The 20,607-nt window shown below is 40.7% G+C and overlaps 2 non-coding genes across 2 annotated transcripts; both read left to right on the top strand.

The window, feature by feature from the left end:
* Positions 1-5,273: 5,273 nt before the first annotated feature.
* On the top strand, positions 5,274-5,376 carry LOC149832366 (small nucleolar RNA R71). The gene has a single exon (XR_016433452.1). It is a non-coding gene; the product is annotated as a small nucleolar RNA R71 (small nucleolar RNA).
* Positions 5,377-17,210: 11,834 nt separating this feature from the next.
* On the top strand, positions 17,211-17,313 carry LOC149832365 (small nucleolar RNA R71). Its single transcript, XR_016433451.1, has one exon. It is a non-coding gene; the product is annotated as a small nucleolar RNA R71 (small nucleolar RNA).
* The last annotated feature ends 3,294 nt before the right edge of the window (positions 17,314-20,607 follow it).

Here is a 20,607-nt window from a genome sequence, read left to right as displayed (position 1 = left end):
ATGCATCTAAACCACCCCCCCATGCTTGAATGACACTGTCCCTAGTGGCATACAAAATAAGTAAAAATGTAATGCACATGCACACTAAAAGACACTAACAAAAATATGGGAGAAAGGATAGATACAACCTGATTTCTTCTGAGCTTCTGAAGTTGAATTTCATCTGATCTTTGAATTCTTTGAATGCTTTTCCATGCACTTGGTAACTGATACACTAAGTGTTAGATTCATCCTGCATACATCAAAACCAATGTTAGCACATATGAAATGAAATAGTGAATAAAGAAAAACTGAAATGACAAACAAACTAATGTACATATGATACATCCCTCTGGTTGAATCCTCATGCCTTTGTGAGATGCACTATCTCACACTCACCATCCTGCAAGGCATCTGAAATGAAGGGCTTCAATCTTTGCCCATTTACCTTGAATGTACCTTGGGTCATAGGATCGAATAATGTTACTGCTCCATGGGGAAATACTTCTTTCACGATGTAAGGACCTGTCCATCTCGATCTCAACTTCCCTGGGAATAAATGCAAACGAGAATTGTATAGCCACACTTTCTGCTCTGGCTCAAACACTTTCCTGGAAATATGCTTATCATGAAATGCTTTCGTGTGAGCTTTGTATAATTTGGCATTCTCATACGCATCATTCCGAAGTTCCTCTAATTCTGAGAGCTGCAGTGCTCTCTCTTTGCCAGCTTGGGTGAGGTCAAAATTCAATTTCTTGATAGCCCAGAACGCTCTATGCTCTAGCTCGATAGGAAGATGGCATGCTTTCCCGAATACAAGGCGATACGGGGACATGCCAATGGGAGTCTTGAATGCAGTTCTGTATGCCCAAAGTGCATCATCTAAGCGCTGAGACCAATCCTTGCGGTCCGAGCGAACTGTCTTTTCTAAAATTCGCTTGATCTCCCTATTGGATACTTCAACCTGTCCACTAGTCTGCGGATGATATGGAGTGGTGAATCTATGATTGACAGAATATCTTCTCAGAAAAGAAGCTATATGTACATTCCTAAATTGCTTGCCAGCATCGCTAATCATTGCTTGTGGCACACCAAAACCACTGAAAATGTTGTGCTTAATGAACTTAAGCACTACTTTGTGATCATTGGTCTTGGTTGCCACAGCCTCGACCCATTTGGACACATAATCAACCACCACAAGGATGTATAAATTTCCGAATGAAGGCGGAAATGGTCCCATGAAATCAATGCCCCAAACGTCAAAAATCTCGACTATCAAAAATCGGAAGCAAGGGCATCATGTCCCTCTTGGACATGTTCCCAATCTGCTGGCATCGTAGACATCGCCTATAGAACTCATGAGCATCCCTGTGAAGTGTGGGCCAATAAAATCCTGACTGCAAGACCTTTGCAGCCATCTTCCTACTACTAAAATGCCCTCCACAGGCTAATGAATGGGAAAAATTCAGAATGGACTGGTACTCCTCCTCTGGAACACATCTCCTAATGATCTGGTCTGCACAGTATTTGAACAACTCCGGTTCATCCCAATAATAGTGCCTCATCTGAGATAGGAATCTCTCACGCTCATTCTTGTTCCAATGCTCAGGTATCTGCCTCGAAACCAGATAGTTCACAATATCTGCAAACCAGGGTAACTGCGATGTACTGACTGACATGATCTGCTCGTCGGGGAAAGAATCACTGATCGGCCTCTGATCCTGCGTGGTCTCCACGATCAGTCTGGAAAGATGGTCTGCTACTACATTCTCGCTTCCCTTCTTATCTCGAATCTCGAGATCAAACTCTTGTAGTAGTAGAACCCAACAAATCAATCTCGGTTTGGTGTCTTTCTTATTCAAAAAATATTTCAATGCAGAATGGTCAGAATAGACAACCACCTTTGAACCGAGTAAATAGGACCTAAATTTGTCCAATGCGAAAACTACCGCAAGTAGTTCCTTCTCTGTCGTAGTATAATTCATCTGGGCATCAGACAGAGTTCTACTCGCATAGTAGATCACATAAGGTTTCCTATCAATGCATTGTCCTAAAATAGCCCCCATAGCGTAATCAGATGCATCACACATAATCTCAAATGGGAGAGTCCAATCTGGAGGTCTCAAAATAGGTGCAGTAATCAAGGCCTTTTTGAGAATCTCAAAGGCCTTCATACAATCCTCACCGAAAACAAAGGGCTGGTCTTTCTCCAATAAAGTGCAGAGCGGTCGAGAGATTTTGCTGAAATCTTTTATGAACCGCCTGTAAAATCCCGCATGCCCTAAAAATGATCGAATCTGCCTCACAGAGGTGGGTGGAGTCAAACGGGAAATGGATTCCACCTTCGCTCTGTCAACCTCAATACCACGCTTGGACACAATGTGTCCTAGCACAATCCTCTCCTGGACCATAAAATGGCTCTTTTCCCAACTCAGGACGAGATTGGTCTTCGCACACCTACTCAGTACTCGAGTAAGTTTTTGGAGGCAATCTTCAAAAGAAGAGCCATACACTGAAAAGTCGTCCATAAAAACTTCCATCACATCATCAATCATGTTCGAGAAGATAGCAAGCATGCACCTCTGAAAAGTAGCCGGGGCATTACAGAGCCCAAAAGGCATACGTCTAAACGCGAAGGTGCCACAAGGACATGTAAATGTGGTCTTCTCCTGGTCATCAAGATGGACAGCTACCTGATTGTATCCTGAATATCCATCTAGAAAGCAGTAGTAGCTCTGCCCTGCGAGTCTCTCTAAGATCTGATCAATGAATGGCAATGGGAAATGATCTTTCCTAGTTGCCACATTCAGCTTCCTATAATCGATGCAGACTCGCCATCCTGTAGTGGTCCTCATCGGAATTCTCTCACTCTTCTCGTTCTCAACCACAATGAGTCCTGACTTCTTCGGCACAACCTGAATTGGACTGACCCACTGGCTATCAGAAATAGGGTAAATGATTTCGGCATCCAACCACTTCACCACCTCTTTCTTCACCACTTCCTTCATGTTGGGATTTAGCCTTCTCTGCATATCCCTAAATGGCTTGACTTCCTCATCACAATGGATTCTATGCATGCAGAATGAAGGATCAATCCCCTTCAGATCAGCAACTCCCCAGCCAATCGCTGCCTTGTGCTCTCGAAGAATAGTCAGCAATCTCTGCTCCTGCTCCTCAGTGAGCCGGGACGAGATGATCACAGACAGAGTCTCATCATCTCCGAGGTATGCATACTTGAGTGAATCCGGTAAGGGTTTCAACTCAAGTTTCGGAGGTGACTCGATCGAAGATTTGGCGGGGGTCTCCGCAAGTGGTGGAAGAGGCTCCCTGACCGCTCCCCAAGGTGGTCTCTCTGACGACACTCTAGACACATCTACACTATCTACACTACTATTCTTCTCTATATGGTACAGATCTAAAGAATCCTCACTAATGTACAACTCGGGCTGCTCCTCCACTAACTCATGTGCAATGTCTACATGAAAGCAGTCCATGTCTCCCGCTGGTCCCATCGCGGCATTGAAAATATTCAGCTTTACCTTCCTATTGCCGAATGAGAGATCCATGGCTCCGGTCCTACAGTTGATGCACGCATTGGCAGTCGCCAAGAATGGTCTGCCTAAAATGATCGTAGTCTGGTGCTGGCTGTCTACTCCTTCCATATCAAGAATAATGAAATCGACTGGAAAATAAAAGTCATCCACCTTAACTAGCACGTCCTCCAAGACACCTCTTGGTACCTTGACAGAACGATCTGCCAGTTGAAGTGTAATCGAAGTCGATCTCATCTCTCCTAGCCCGAAAGAATCAAAGAAATACCCGGGTAGAATGTTCACGCTTGCTCCAAGATTGAGCAATGCGCGTTTTATCCGGATATTCCCTATGGTACACGCAATGATAGGGCTCCAGGGTCCTTGAGCTTTGGTGGTGTCTGATGCTGAAGTACTGAACTCACCTGCTCAGTCAAATGGACCCTGTTAGGAACTCTCTCTCTAGATTTACGCTTCTGCATACATAGTTCCTTCAGGAATTTGGCATATGTCGGTACCTGCTGAATCGCATCGAGCAAAGGTAGGTTGATCTGCACATGCTTGAAGATGTCAAGCATGTCCTGGATCTTCGCACCTTGCTTCCCTCTATAACCAGGAGACTCTAATGCTTTGGGATAGGGTGGTGGGGGAATATACTCTGCTGGCTCCTCCTCTTTGTGAGAAGGCTCACTCCCATCCTTCTTCTTCTCTGAGGATGAAGATAAAGATGATGATGAAGATGATGATGGGGATGGGGATGATGGCTGAGCCTACATAGGTGAAACAATGGTCTCTGGCTCCTCTATCCTCTCTCTACTCTCTCGCTCTCTGCTCTCGACGTGATACTCACGTCCACTCCTCAAGGCCATAACTGATTTAGCCTGCTGCTGTGTCTCGGTATGAAATAGGCCTCCAGTCATCTGGTCTTTACCCTTCGGGTTCATGACAACCTGACTCGGCAATGTACCCTCGGGTCTCCTACTAATAGCCTCAGCTAACTGTCCCATTTGTGATTCTAACTTCGCAATGGACTGCGTATGCGAGCTCAAAATCTGGCTACACTTCTTGAAGGTGTTCTGATTAGAGGTTTTCACCTCTTGGAATGCCTGGAAAAGTCTCTCCTCAAAAGATGTCTGCGGGGCAGACTCCTGCGGAATCGAGGGAGTGACAGAAGAAGAAGAAGACTGAGAATAGTTCGGTCTTTGAAATGACTGAGTAAAAGATGGTTGCCGAACTGGCTGAGAGGATGTAGGCATCTGTGTGGAAGACTGTGGATTCTTCCATAAAAAATTGGGATGATTACGCCAACCCGGATTATATGTCGATGAAAATGGGTTATTCGGCGGTCTGACGTAACCCTGAGCTGCCTGAACTTGTTATTGAACAAATTCAGGGTACTGAGCTGCCGAAGGGCACTCAGTGATCTCGTGTGCCGGACTGGCACAAAGAGTACACACCTGTTGTGTAGTGGATGGTCCTGAGAGAAGCTGGTCCAGCTTCTGAGCAATCATGTCTACCTTGCACTGTAATGCAGTAGATGGACCAATCTCAAGAACACCAGCTTTCTTCTGAATGCTGGGTGTGGCTCTATCCGAATGAGAACTCGAAGCATGGTGGAGTGAATTCTCGGCTAATGTATCAAATAGCCTCCATGCTTCGTCCTCGCTTTTCAGCATGAATGTCCCTCCACACGAAGAGTCGATCATCTGACGATTCTTGTCAGACAATCCATCGTAGAAGCTCTGCACCAGTTGCCATTTCGGCACCTGATGATGGGGACATTTCCTGAGGAGATCCTTCATTCTCTCCCAGGTCTCATGAAAGCGCTCACCATCTAGCTCTGAAAAGCTAGTGATGGCTCTACGATATTGGTTCGTACGACCAATGGGAAAGTATTTTCGAAGAAACTCCTGTTGCAACTGATCCCGGGACTCTATTTCTACAGAATCTAAGGACTTTAGCCAATACTTGGCTTTGTCCTTCAATGAAAAGGGGAATAGAGTCAACCTCAACGCATCATCATCGAAATTCTGTATCTTAACAGTAGAACATATTTTGAGGAATTCATCTAAATATCGGTAGGGATCCTCATGACTAAGGCCATAAAAGGATGAAAGCATCTGAATAATGCTGGCCTTAATCTCATAATGCGGCGCTCCTACATCGGGTCTCCGAATGCAGGATGCCTGAACATAGTCTGTGGGAATGAAGTATTCCCTCAGAGGGCGTGAAAGAACTGGGGGTGGAGGTGGAGGATCCATGTCAGCCATTGTTGCCAAACTTCAATGAGAATGTAAAATTCTCTCTAGGTTGTCAACAAATGGGTGTAATGGGGTTCCTAGACCTCGTCGCCCCTGCATACACTGGTACTAAGACCAGATGTAAGCAAACGACCTAAATCTAAAAATAAAAATAAACTAACACAGGTACTAAAATGTAAATAACACAAAATAGACAACTACTAAACAAATATGCTATACTAATTATGTCAGAATGATCTAACTAAGTAAATGAAATAACAAATTAAACTACTCTAAAGTACTGAAAAGATAAATACAGGAAATCACAAACTAAGTTTTTCTAAAACCCACCTGTCTAATCGCTCCTTGCAGAATGAATTTCAAGTGAATCCTAGAAAGAACAGAACATGAATCCTATATTTACTAACCATGTTAATCCTATATTCACTTACTAATCCTACTAACTAAAAATAAAACAACTAATTAACTAACTAAAACAAATTAAAAAATCAAACTCTAAGAAATAAAGTAATTAATTCGCCGTTCCCCGGCAACGGCGCCAAAATTTGGTTGATATCTTGAAATGATCTTTTTAAAACAATTATTTTCAATAAACTTTGGAAAATCGTCAACCAAAAATATAAAAACCGACTTTCCACAAAGTGGTAAGTACGGGTCGAATCCTCAGGGAACAGGAATTAATCAGGATATTTCTAGAAAATTTAATTTATTAATGACAAATGTCAATCTACAATTATAAAACTAATACAAATACATTTAATCACTAAAATGAAAATAAACAAGCAACTATTTCTTCTGCTCCACACCAAGGGTATTTCTGCCTTTTCGCCAATTATTCGCTCCTCACACTTAGAAAACAACCCTGGAAACTAAATATGCTTTACAACCTAAAAATGAAGAAAAATACCAAGTTAGTATTCTATTCTAATAATGCAAAGAGTAACTCAAACTAATTCTAATTTTACGAAAATAATAAAACAAATGCTACGTATCAAACAATAATTAAATAAAATACTAAACTAATTCTAAAATTAACTAAATTACTTCTACTAATGCTGTAAGATGCTTATGCAACTCCTAAAATGCAGAAACTAATGAAAACAGGTCTAAAATGCCGAAATTAAGAAAATTACGAAACTGCCCCTAACTAGTGTAAAATAGCATTCTGACAGGTTATCGGAAAACCACTGTTTGACAAGGCAAACGAGGTCCGATTTTCCCAAAATTTGTTTTGTTCTGCAAATGACAGATTAAAAAAACTTACAGTTTTTACAGAATTGAAAAACAGTATCTGGAACTCCAGATATAAGCGTTTGAAATCTGGGAAAAATCAGGATATCGAAAGTCCTGTAATTTGAAATCCAGAAAAAGCGGTTTTCGCAAAACGCTTAAAAATCAGACCAAATCAACTCCGAATGAGCTGAATTTTGGTATGCAGTCAAATAACAAGTCAATAAAGTGAATAGAAGAATTTTTTTTGGAAAACACAGAATTTTTGCACAGAAAATAATGCTGGTGCGACAGGGCAAAAATCTGGTTTTTATTTGAGTGTACTATTCACTTTATGAATCTATTTTAACACTCTAAAAGACAAATCAAACCTAATGAAATCTAAATCACACTGTATAACAGTGTATATGCAGATGACTATTACGAATACGCTAAATGCACGGCGAACAAAACACGATAAGCAAATTATGACTATAACTACGTTAACTAACAATGCAAATGCAACTATGCTAAACAATAAAATGCAATCCGACTACTAAGTTAAACAATATCTAATTACCAATTCAAACAATCACAAACACATTTCACACTTACGAAACAAATACGATATCCGTACACACACTTCTACACTAAAACTAACTTAGATAAATAAACTAATTAGTATAAAAATCAACATAAATAATACTAAATGAAATTAATTCACTAAAGAGATAAGGCTAGGGTTAGGGTTCACTTGGTTAACTCAACTGGGCTCGGTTTTGACTTAGGTAGGTTCGGGTTGGTTTGGGAGAACTCGGTTTGGATTAGGTAGGCCCGAGCTATGTTTGACTCGACTCGGACTAGTATGGACTTGGTTTAGGTTTGGCCTAACTAATTGGGTTCGGTTTTGACTTAGGTAGACTCGGTTTGACTTGGATAGGGTTGGGTTAACTTGGTTAAGGTTGACTCAACTTGGTTTAACCCAGATTAGGTTTGACTTAGAGTAGAGTTGACTCGAACTAGGCTCGGTTTGGACTCACTCTGGGTTAGACTAAAACTTGACTCGGGTTAGGTCTTGGTCTGAGACTTAGGCTTATTAAGACTAGGTTGAACTCGGTTTAGGGTGGACTTAGTCAACTAGGTTCGGGTTGACTTAGACTCAACTAAGTTTGACCCAACTTAGGTTTGACTAGGCTCGAATGGGATAAGGTAAGCTCGGTTGACTCACTAGGTTTAGACTAGGGTTTGACTCGAGTTAGGGTTCAAGTTGACTTGGACACAAGACACACCTAACTAAGTCAACTAGGTTAACTCGGTTAGTGTAGGTCTCAATAGGTAGACTAAGGTTGACTCGACCTAAGTGTGGTCTTGACTAGACTCAAGTGCGTTTAGACTAGGGTTTGCCTCACTTAACTTGGGTCAATTAAAGTAGCAACCTCTTAATTAATCTACAATTAATCCAAAGTTCACGATTTTAAATATCCCACACGATTTTTGGGGAATCCACTCTTTCCAAAAACTTTTTAAATGCAATTACCTTAATTGCCTCCCCTCTCAAAATCGCCAACTCTAAATTAAGACTATACTACCAAAGAATTTAAGACTCACCTAGGTAATGAAAAGACCTAATTGAAAAACACGACTTTCTAGAATTAAATGCTGCCCTAATTACTAAAACCTACTTAAATGATCACTAAAAACGGCTATGAGATAAAACCCTAATACATTGAACCTAGACACCTTCCTAACTCAACTAATGGCAATTAAGACTTTCTAAAAAAATCAACCTAGAGCTCAATAGGAGCTCTAATGGATGCCGCCCCACCTTGGGGAAGAAGAAGATCCACCCGAAAATTAAAAAAATAAAAATATAAATTAACAAAAAGTAATAAAACTAAATAACCACTATTTTGATAAAACTAAATTAGAAAATAGTAAAAAGGACTACTAATTACACAAATGCTAACAAGAACAACACTATGCTGGAATTAAAAACATGAAGAAAAGAAAACTTGATTTTTAATTTTCTTCAATAGACTCAAAACACAAAAACCGAAAATGATTAAAACAATTAGTTAAATCAATCCTAAAATAATGCAATGACTAACACAAGTTTATGCTACTGTTAACGTACTAAACACACAGTAAACCACACGACTTACCAATCTAAACACACTTTTTACAAAAATGCAAAGATCGGCTAGAATATCTCTAGCCAATTTTTTTTTCTTTTTCAAAAGTAAAATCAAAACAAGACACAAGCACAACCCACGGATAAAATGAACTAAAATGAACTTTTTCTAATGGGATTTTCAGCAAAACAACACAATCCACATGCTGAACAAAAAAAAATAAAAACAAAGAAAAATATTTTTGTAAAAATCAAGAATCGGCTAAAGATAGTCTAGCCGATTTTTAGATTTTTGCTTTTCAAGTGAAATCAAAAGCACAACTCACCACTCACCGACTAAGATAAATAAAAATGGATTATTTTCTAAATGGAGTTTCAGTAGAACAGACCCAAGAACACCTATGAGAAGTTAGAAGGATCGGCTAGATGAAGATCTAGCCAATTTTAATGAAAAGAATGAAAAATCTAAAAGAAAATCGATTTCAATGAATCAAACAAACACATAAACCTAATCTAACGTGATGGCCTATGCACGAAATCTAATCTAAGGTTGAAACGAAAAGAAAACTAAGAAACACACAGAAAATAAAATAAAAAGAAAACCAACACCCAATTCGGTTTTATCTAGAAGAGAAGGAAGAAGAAGACCTACCTTTTGGAAGATCCGACGACCGGGGGGATGAAGAAGAGCGGACCGTGGCTGGAGATGGACGTCCTACGCAGTTCGAGAATGTTGTACTTTCACCAAAAAACGGAACCTTTGCAACTGCTACACGTTGGAGATCCACCGACGATGGAATGTGAGTCGATTCTCGATCGGAGGGTGTAGAAAGCCGGATGGAGGTAGGGCCGACTCACCTTGGTGGTGTGTTTCGCACTCCCGCCCAAGGTTAATGGTCTCCACCTCTGCTACACCTGCAAAAATACAGAAAAGTGGTGAAAAGACAGCAAGGAACAAGAAAGAAATGAAAAGAAAACACAAAGGGGATCAAAATATGCTTGGAAACCAAGCATAGGCCGGTCTTCAATGGCCAAAACGTGGAGGGCTGGAGGGGAAGAAGCTGCTGGAGTTAGATTCACTGCAAGGGACGTCCAAACAAAGCCAAAAACGCCTAGGTTTCTTGAAAAAAAACTATTTATAGTTTTGATATTTTTCAGAAAGAGTGTTAAAAAATAAAATATTGCTAGGCGCCACTTTCTAGGGGGTTTTCTGCAAAACTTTTTTAATTTGGATATGGATAGGCGTGTGGGTTGGGTTTTGGGCTTTTTAAGAATTGATCAAAGGTCCAATTGACCTGAATGGGTTGGATATGGATCCGATCCACCTCGAAATCCATGCCCAAACACTGAAATAGCCATAACTCTCTCATTTTAACTCCGATTTTTCTGAAATTCGAACCATAGCCCCTTACTATCAAAACACATCTAAACATGGGTTTAAAACCTTAAACTTGATACAAAATGCATGAAAACCTTGTTTACATGATGTGCATTTCATGCATCATCAAATACCCCCATGCTTGAATGTTTGTTAGTCCCTTAACAAACCCTAATTATGATATGCAACGAAGACAAGAAATGCTAAGCATGAATGCATAATACTAACTCACTTTCGTAGGAATCACGGTTGCATTTAGCGTATGCAACAAGCCCTTTAAACCCTTAGCTTACACTAGTGGACGAGTAAGGTCTCGTGAGGGTTTGCAGAGATGCTACCCACAAACATCAATGAAATGCGAGGATGATCTTTCAAAAATATTAGGCTCTTAAGAATGCAGTTGGAACAAATATTTCATGTAATTGACATTCTCAAAACAAATTTAAAAATCTCATGCCGCCACAATAAAAATTCTTTTCCTTCACTTTTCTAATATTGTAGCTAATTCATGATTTTTCTCTGAAAGTCAAGTATTCTCATGTTTTACTCATTTATTCTCACTTGTATATTTTCTGCACAGTAATACACTTATATGCCTAAGCAATGAAAATTTTCTCATTCAGCACATTCTTTTTCTTTCATTTTCACTCTTCTTCTTTTTTTTCAACTTTTGATCTCTTGCGCATTCTTCTCATATGAGCACTATTTCGAATAGTCAGTTTTCATGACCCGTGTAGCGAGCTTTAGGTCAGTGACTCCCAGGCTGGCCAACCTTAGGGCACTAGATACAAAGTATCCCTCGGACTTAATTGCTCGAGTCACTAGACCTTCTATTCTAATAGTTTACGTATAGTCTGCCTCTCGTCCTGTGCAATGTCTCTATCTCTTAGGCTTTCTATGCAGTCCATGTAACAAGCTTTCGAACCGGTGGCTCCCAAACCAGCTGGCTTTGGGGCACCAGGTGTAAAACACCCTTCAGATTCTACTTACTCGAACTACAAAGGCCACAGATATCGATTTAGACAAGAAGATGATCTCCTTCGTTATCCTTTTCGTTAAGATACTCAAACACTTCATCTCGTGTCTGAGTTCCACTACTAGGATTCACGAAGACATCAACAACTAAACGTAGCTCTATTCTTTTAAACTCATTTTTCAAACACATCTTTTCATTGCTTATTTCTTTCACAAAACATACTGTGCATACTTATACTAAAGTGATTCAAAATTTTCTAACAATCAAATACTATCTTTTCTTTGAATTATCTCACAAACAACTACTCTATTTGACTCAGTTCAGAAAATAAAATTTTTATGGGGCTTAAAAATTTATAAACTGTTAGATTATGCCAAAAACAATCATATATGCTACACTTTGTTCTCAAATGCCTACTTTGATTACTAGTCATACAAAAAAAAAAATTTGAAATTTTTGTGTGCATGCATCTACATGCATCTAAACCACCCCCCCATGCTTGAATGACACTGTCCCTAGTGGCATACAAAATAAGTAAAAATGTAATGCACATGCACACTAAAAGACACTAACAAAAATATGGGAGAAAGGATAGATACAACCTGATTTCTTCTGAGCTTCTGAAGTTGAATTTCATCTGATCTTTGAATTCTTTGAATGCTTTTCCATGCACCTGGTAACTGATACACTAAGTGTTAGATTCATCCTGCATACATCAAAACCAATGTTAGCACATATGAAATGAAATAGTGAATAAAGAAAAACTGAAATGACAAACAAACTAATGTACATATGATACATCCCTCTGGTTGAATCCTCATGCCTTTGTGAGATGCACTATCTCACACTCACCATCCTGCAAGGCATCTGAAATGAAGGGCTTCAATCTTTGCCCATTTACCTTGAATGTACCTTGGGTCATAGGATCGAATAATGTTACTGCTCCATGGGGAAATACTTCTTTCACGATGTAAGGACCTGTCCATCTCGATCTCAACTTCCCTGGGAATAAATGCAAACGAGAATTGTATAGCCACACTTTCTGCTCTGGCTCAAACACTTTCCTGGAAATATGCTTATCATGAAATGCTTTCGTGTGAGCTTTGTATAATTTGGCATTCTCATACGCATCATTCCGAAGTTCCTCTAATTCTGAGAGCTGCAGTGCTCTCTCTTTGCCAGCTTGGGTGAGGTCAAAATTCAATTTCTTGATAGCCCAGTACGCTCTATGCTCTAGCTCGACAGGAAGATGGCATGCTTTCCCGAATACAAGGCGATACGGGGACATGCCAATGGGAGTCTTGAATGCAGTTCTGTATGCCCAAAGTGCATCATCTAAGCGCTGAGACCAATCCTTGCGGTCCGGGCGAACTGTCTTTTCTAAAATTCGCTTGATCTCCCTATTGGATACTTCAACCTGTCCACTAGTCTGCGGATGATATGGAGTGGTGAATCTATGATTGACAGAATATCTTCTCAGAAAAGAAGCTATCTGTACATTCCTAAATTGCTTGCCACCATCGCTAATCATTGCTTGTGGCACACCAAAACCAATGAAAATGTTGTGCTTAATGAACTTAAGCACTACTTTGTGATCATTGGTCTTGGTTGCCACAGCCTCGACCCATTTGGACACATAATCAACCGCCACAAGGATGTATAAATTTCCAAATGAAGGCGGAAATGGTCCCATGAAATCAATGCCCCAAACGTCAAAAATCTCGACTATCAAAATCGGAAGCAAGGGCATCATGTCCCTCTTGGACATGTTCCCAATCTGCTGGCATCGTAGACATTGCCTATAGAACTCATGAGCATCCCTGTGAAGTGTGGGCCAATAAAATCCTGACTGCAAGACCTTTGCAGCCATCTTCCTACTATTAAAATGCCCTCCACAGGCTAATGAATGGGAAAAATTCAGAATGGATTGGTACTCCTCCTCCGGAACACATCTCCTAATGATCTGGTCTGCACAGTATTTGAACAACTCCGGTTCATCCCAATAATAGTGCCTCACCTGAGATAGGAATCTCTCACGCTCATTCTTGTTCCAATGCTCAGGTATCTGCCTCGAAACCAGATAGTTCACAATGTCTGCAAACCAGGGTAACTGCGATGTACTGACTGACATGATCTGCTCGTCGGGGAAAGAATCACTGATCGGCCTCTGATCCTGCGTGGTCTCCACGATCAGTCTGGAAAGATGGTCTGCTACTACATTCTCGCTTCCCTTCTTATCTCGAATCTCGAGATCAAACTCTTGTAGTAGTAGAACCCAACAAATCAATCTCGGTTCGGTGTCTTTCTTATTCAAAAAATATTTCAATGCAGAATGGTCAGAATAGACAACCACCTTTGAACCGAGTAAATAGGACCTAAATTTGTCCAATGCGAAAACTACCGCAAGTAGTTCCTTCTCTGTCGTAGTATAATTCATCTGGGCATCAGACAGAGTTCTACTCGCATAGTAGATCACATAAGGTTTCCTATCAATGGGTTGTCCTAAAATAGCCCCCATAGCGTAATCAGATGCATCACACATAATCTCAAATGGGAGAGTCCAATCTGGAGGTCTCAAAATAGGTGCAGTAATCAAGGCCTTTTTGAGAATCTCAAAGGCCTTCATACAATCCTCACTGAAAACAAAGGGCTGGTCTTTCTCCAATAAAGTGCAGAGCGGTCGAGAGATTTTGCTGAAATCTTTTATGAACCGCCTGTAAAATCCCGCATGCCCTAAAAATGATCGAATCTGCCTCACAGAGGTGGGTGGAGTCAAACGGGAAATGGATTCCACCTTCGCTCTGTCAACCTCAATACCACGCTTGGACACAATGTGTCCTAGCACAATCCCCTCCTGGACCATAAAATGGCTCTTTTCCCAACTCAGGACGAGATTGGTCTTCACACACCTACTCAGTACTCGAGTAAGTTTTTGTAGGCAATCTTCAAAAGAAGAGCCATACACTGAAAAGTCGTCCATAAAAACTTCCATCACATCATCAATCATGTTCGAGAAGATAGCAAGCATGCACCTCTGAAAAGTAGCCGGGGCATTACAGAGCCGAAAAGGCATACGTCTAAACGCGAAGGTGCCACAAGGACATGTAAATGTGGTCTTCTCCTGGTCATCAAGATGGACAGCTACCTGATTGTATCCTGAATATCCATCTAGAAAGCAGTAGTAGCTCTGCCCTGCGAGTCTCTCTAAGATCTGATCAATGAATGGCAATGGGAAATGATCTTTCCTAGTTGCCACATTCAGCTTCCTATAATCGATGCAGACTCGCCATCCTGTAGTGGTCCTCATCGGAATTCTCTCACTCTTCTCGTTCTCAACCACAGTGAGTCCTGACTTCTTCGGCACAACCTGAATTGGACTGACCCACTGGCTATCAGAAATAGGGTAAATGATTCCGGCATCCAACCACTTCACCACCTCTTTCTTCAACACTTCCTTCATGTTGGGATTTAGCCTTCTCTGCATATCCCTAAATGGCTTGACTTCCTCATCACAATGGATTCTATGCATGCAGAATGAAGGATCAATCCCCTTCAGATCAGCAACTCCCCAGCCAATCGCTGCCTTGTGCTCTCGAAGAATAGTCAGCAATCTCTGCTCCTGCTCCTCAGTGAGCCGGGACGAGATGATCACAGGCAGAGTCTCATCATCTCCGAGGTATGCATACTTGAGTGAATCCGGTAAGGGTTTCAACTCAAGTTTCGGAGGTGACTCGATCGAAGATTTGGCGGGGGTCTCCGCAAGTGGTGGAAGAGGCTCCCTGACCGCTCCCCAAGGTGGTCTCTCTGACGACACTCTAGACACATCTACACTATCTACACTACTATTCTTCTCTATATGGTACAGATCTAAAGAATCCTCACTAATGTACAACTCGGGCTGCTCCTCCACTAACTCATGTGCAATGTCTACATGAAAGCAGTCCATGTCTCCCGCTGGTCCCATCGCGGCATTGAAAATATTCAGCTTTACCTTCCTATTGCCGAATGAGAGATCCATGGCTCCGGTCCTACAGTTGATGCACGCATTGGCAGTCGCCAAGAATGGTCTGCCTAAAATGATCGGAGTCTGGTGTTGGCTGTCTACTCCTTCCATATCAAGAATAATGAAATCGACTGGAAAATAAAAGTCATCCACCTTAACTAGCACGTCCTCCAAGACACCTCTTGGTACCTTGACGGAACGATCTGCCAGTTGAAGTGTAATCGAAGTCGATCTCATCTCTCCTAGCCCGAAAGAATCAAAGAAATACCCGGGTAGAATGTTCACGCTTGCTCCAAGATTGAGCAATGCGCGTTTTATCCGGATATTCCCTATGGTACACGCAATGATAGGGCTCCAGGGTCCTTGAGCTTTGGTGGTGTCTGATGCTGAAGTACTGAACTCACCTGCTCAGTCAAATGGACCCTGTTAGGAACTCTCTCTCTAGATTTACGCTTCTGCGTACATAGTTCCTTCAGGAATTTGGCATATGCCGGTACCTGCTGAATCGCATCGAGCAAAGGTAGGTTGATCTGCACATGCTTGAAGATGTCAAGCATGTCCTGGATCTTCGCACCTTGCTTCCCTCTATAACCAGGAGACTCTAATGCTTTGGGATAGGGTGGTGGGGGAATATACTCTGCTGGCTCCTCCTCTTTGTGAGAAGGCTCAGTCCTATCCTTCTTCTTCTCTGAGGATGAAGATAAAGATGATGATGAAGATGATGATGGGGATGGGGATGATGGCTGAGCCGACATAGGTGAAACAATGGTCTCTGGCTCCTCTATCCTCTCTCTACTCTCTCGCTCTCTGCTCTCGACGTGATACTCACGTCCACTCCTCAAGGCCATAACTGATTTAGCCTGCTGCTGTGTCTCGGTATGAAATAGGCCTCCAGTCATCTGGTCTTTACCCTTTGGGTTCATGACAGCCTGACTCGGCAATGTACCCTCGGGTCTCCTACTAATAGCCTCAGCTAACTGTCCCATTTGTGATTCTAACTTCGCAATGGACTGCGTATGCGAGCTCAAAATCTGGCTACACTTCTCGAAGGCGTTCTGATTAGAGATTTTCACCTCTTGGAATGCCTGAAAAAGTCTCTCCTCAAAAGATGTCTGCGGGGCAGACTCCTGCAGAATCGAGGGAGTGACAGAAGAAGAAGAAGACTGAGAATAGTTCGGTCTTTGAAATGACTGAGTAAAAGATGGTTGCCGAACTAGCTGAGAGGATGTAGGCATCTGTGTGGAAGACTGTGGATTCTTCCATAAAAAATTGGGATGATTACGCCAACCCGGATTATATGTCGATGAAAATGGGTTATTCGGCGGTCTGACGTAACCCTGAGCTGCCTGAACTTGTTATTGAACAAATTCAGGGTACTGAGCTGCCGAAGGGCACTCAGTGATCTCGTGTGCCGGACTGGCACAAAGAGTACACACCTGTTGTGTAGTGGATGGTCCTGAGAGAAGCTGGTCCAGCTTCTGAGCAATCATGTCTACCTTGCACTGTAATGCAGTAGATGGACCAATCTCAAGAACACCAGCTTTCTTCTGAATGCTGGGTGTGGCTCTATCCGAATGAGAACTCGAAGCATGGTGGAGTGAATTCTCGGCTAATGTATCAAATAGCCTCCATGCTTCGTCCTCGCTTTTCAGCATGAATGTCCCTCCACACGAAGAGTCGATCATCTGACGATTCTTGTCAGACAATCCATCGTAGAAGCTCTGCACCAGTTGCCATTTCGGCACCTGATGATGGGGACATTTCCTGAGGAGATCCTTCATTCTCTCCCAGGTCTCATGAAAGCGCTCACCATCTAGCTCTGAAAAGCTAGTGATGGCTCTACGATATTGGTTCGTACGACCAATGGGAAAGTATTTCCGAAGAAACTCCTGTTGCAACTGATCCCGGGACTCTATTTCTACAGAATCTAAGGACTTTAGCCAATATTTGACTTTGTCCTTCAATGAAAAGGGGAATAGAGTCAACCTCAACGCATCATCATCGAAATTCTGTATCTTAACAGTAGAACAGATTTTGAGGAATTCATCTAAATATCGGTAGGGATCCTCATGACTAAGGCCATAAAAGGATGGAAGCATCTGAATAATGCTGGCCTTAATCTCATAATGCGGCGCTCCTACATCGGGTCTCCGAATGCAGGATGCCTGAACATAATCTGTGGGAATGAAGTATTCCCTCAGAGGGCGTGAAAGAACTGGGGGTGGAGGTGGAGGATCCATGTCAGCCATTGTTGCCAAACTTCAATGAGAATGTAAAATTCTCTCTGGGTTGTCAACAAATGGGTGTAATGGGGTTCCTAGACCTCGTCGCCCCTGCATACACTGGTACTAAGACCAGATGTAAGCAAACGACCTAAATCTAAAAATAAAAATAAACTAACACAGGTACTAAAATGTAAATAACACAAAATAGACAACTACTAAACAAATATGCTATACTAATTATGTCAGAATGATCTAACTAAGTAAATGAAATAACAAATTAAACTACTCTAAAGTACTGAAAAGATAAATACAGGAAATCACAAACTAAGTTTTTCTAAAACCCACCTGTCTAATCGCTCCTTGCAGAATGAATTTCAAGTGAATCCTAGAAAGAACAGAACATGAATCCTATATTTACTAACTATGTTAATCCTATATTCACTTACTAATCCTACTAACTAAAAATAAAACAACTAATTAACTAACTAAAACAAATTAATAAATCAAACTCTAAGAAATAAAGTAATTAATTCGCCGTTCCCCGGCAACGGCGCCAAAATTTGGTTGATATCTTGAAATGATCTTTTTAAAACAATTATTTTCAATAAACTTTGGAAAATCGTCAACCAAAAATATAAAAACCGACTTTCCACAAAGTGGTAAGTACGGGTCGAATCCTCAGGGAACAGGAATTAATCAGGATATTTCTAGAAAATTTAATTTATTAATGACAAATGTCAATCTACAATTATAAAACTAATACAAATACATTTAATCACTAAAATGAAAATAAACAAGCAACTATTTCTTCTGCTCCACACCAAGGGTATTTCCGCCTTTTCGCCAATTATTCGCTCCTCACACTTAGAAAACAACCCTGGAAACGAAATATGCTTTACAACCTAAAAATGAAGAAAAATACCAAGTTAGTATTCTATTCTAATAATGCAAAGAGTAACTCAAACTAATTCTAATTTTACGAAAATAATAAAACAAATGCTACGTATCAAACAATAATTAAATAAAATACTAAACTAATTCTAAAATTAACTAAATTACTTCTACTAATGCTGTAAGATGCTTATGCAACTCCTAAAATGCAGAAACTAATGAAAACAGGTCTAAAATGCCGAAATTAAGAAAATTACGAAACTGCCCCTAACTAGTGTAAAATAGCATTCTGACAGGTTATTGGAAAACCACTGTTTGACAGGGAAAACGAGGTCCGATTTTCCCAAAATTACAGATTAAACAAACTTACAGTTTTTACAGAATTGAAAAACAATATCTGGAACTCCAGATATAAGCGTTTCAAATCTGGGAAAAATCAGGATATCGAAAGTCCTGTAATTTGAAATCCAGAAAAAGCGGTTTTCGCAAAACGCTTAAAAATCAGACCAAATCAACTCCGAATGAGCTGAATTTTGGTATGCAGTCAAATAACACGTCAATAAATTGAATAGAAGAAATTTTTTTGGAAAACACAGAATTTTTGCACAGAAAATAATGCTGGTGCGACAGGGCAAAAATCTGGTTTTTATTTGAGTGTACTATTCACTTTATGAATCTATTTTAACACTCTACAAGACAAATCAAACCTAATGCAATCTAAATCACACTGTATAACAGTGTATATGCAGATGACTATTACGAATACGCTAAATGCACGGCGAACAAAACACGATAAGCAAATTATGACTATAACTACGTTAACTAACAATGCAAATGCAACTATGCTAAACAATAAAATGCAATCCGACTACTAAGTTAAACAATGTCTAATTACCAATTCAAACAATCACAAACACATTTCACACTTACGAAACAAATACGATATCCGTACACACACTTCTACACTAAAACTAACTTAGATAAATAAACTAATTAGTATAAAAATCAACATAAATAATACTAAATGAAATTAATTCACTAAAGAGATAAGGCTAGGGTTAGGGTTCACTTGGTTAACTCAACTGGGCTCGGTTTTGACTTAGGTAGGTTCGGGTTGGTTTGGGAGAACTCGGTTTGGATTAGGTAGGCCCGAGCTATGTTTGACTCGACTCGGACTAGTATGGACTTGGTTTAGGTTTGGCCTAACTAATTGGGTTCGGTTTTGACTTAGGTAGACTCGGTTTGACTTGGATAGGGTTGGGTTAACTTGGTTAAGGTTGACTCAACTTGGTTTAACCCAGATTAGGTTTGACTTAGAGTAGAGTTGACTCGAACTAGGCTCGGTTTGGACTCACTCTGGGTTAGACTAAAACTTGACTCGGGTTAGGTCTTGGTCTGAGACTTAGGCTTATTAAGACTAGGTTGAACTCGGTTTAGGGTGGACTTAGTCAACTAGGTTCGGGTTGACTTAGACTCAACTAAGTTTGACCCAACTTAGGTTTGACTAGGCTCGAATGGGATAAGGTAAGCTCGGTTGACTCACTAGGTTTAGACTAGGGTTTGACTCGAGTTAGGGTTCAAGTTGACTTGGACACAAGACACACCTAACTAAGTCAACTAGGTTAACTCGGTTAGGGTAGGTCTCAATAGGTAGACTAAGGTTGACTCGACCTAAGTGTGGTCTTGACTAGACTCAAGTGCGTTTAGACTAGGGTTTGCCTCACTTAACTTGGGTCAATTAAAGTAGCAACCTCTTAATTAATCTACAATTAATCCAAAGTTCACGATTTTAAATATCCCACACGATTTTTGGGGAATCCACTCTTTCCAAAAACTTTTTAAATGCAATTACCTTAATTGTTTCCCCTCTCAAAATCGCCAACTCTAAATTAAGACTATACTACCAAAGAATTTAAGACTCACCTAGGTAATGAAAAGACCTAATTGAAAAACACGACTTTCTAGAATTAAATGCTGCCCTAATTACTAAAACCTACTTAAATGATCACTAAAAACGGCTATGA

This window comes from Nuphar pumila, chromosome 7, assembly GCF_984573655.1.
Source record: "Nuphar pumila chromosome 7, dmNupPumi1.hap1.1, whole genome shotgun sequence".
Taxonomy (NCBI): domain Eukaryota; kingdom Viridiplantae; phylum Streptophyta; class Magnoliopsida; order Nymphaeales; family Nymphaeaceae; genus Nuphar; species Nuphar pumila.
The sequence above is the reverse complement of the archived record's forward strand: the minus strand, read 5'-3'. Positions and strand labels throughout refer to the sequence as shown.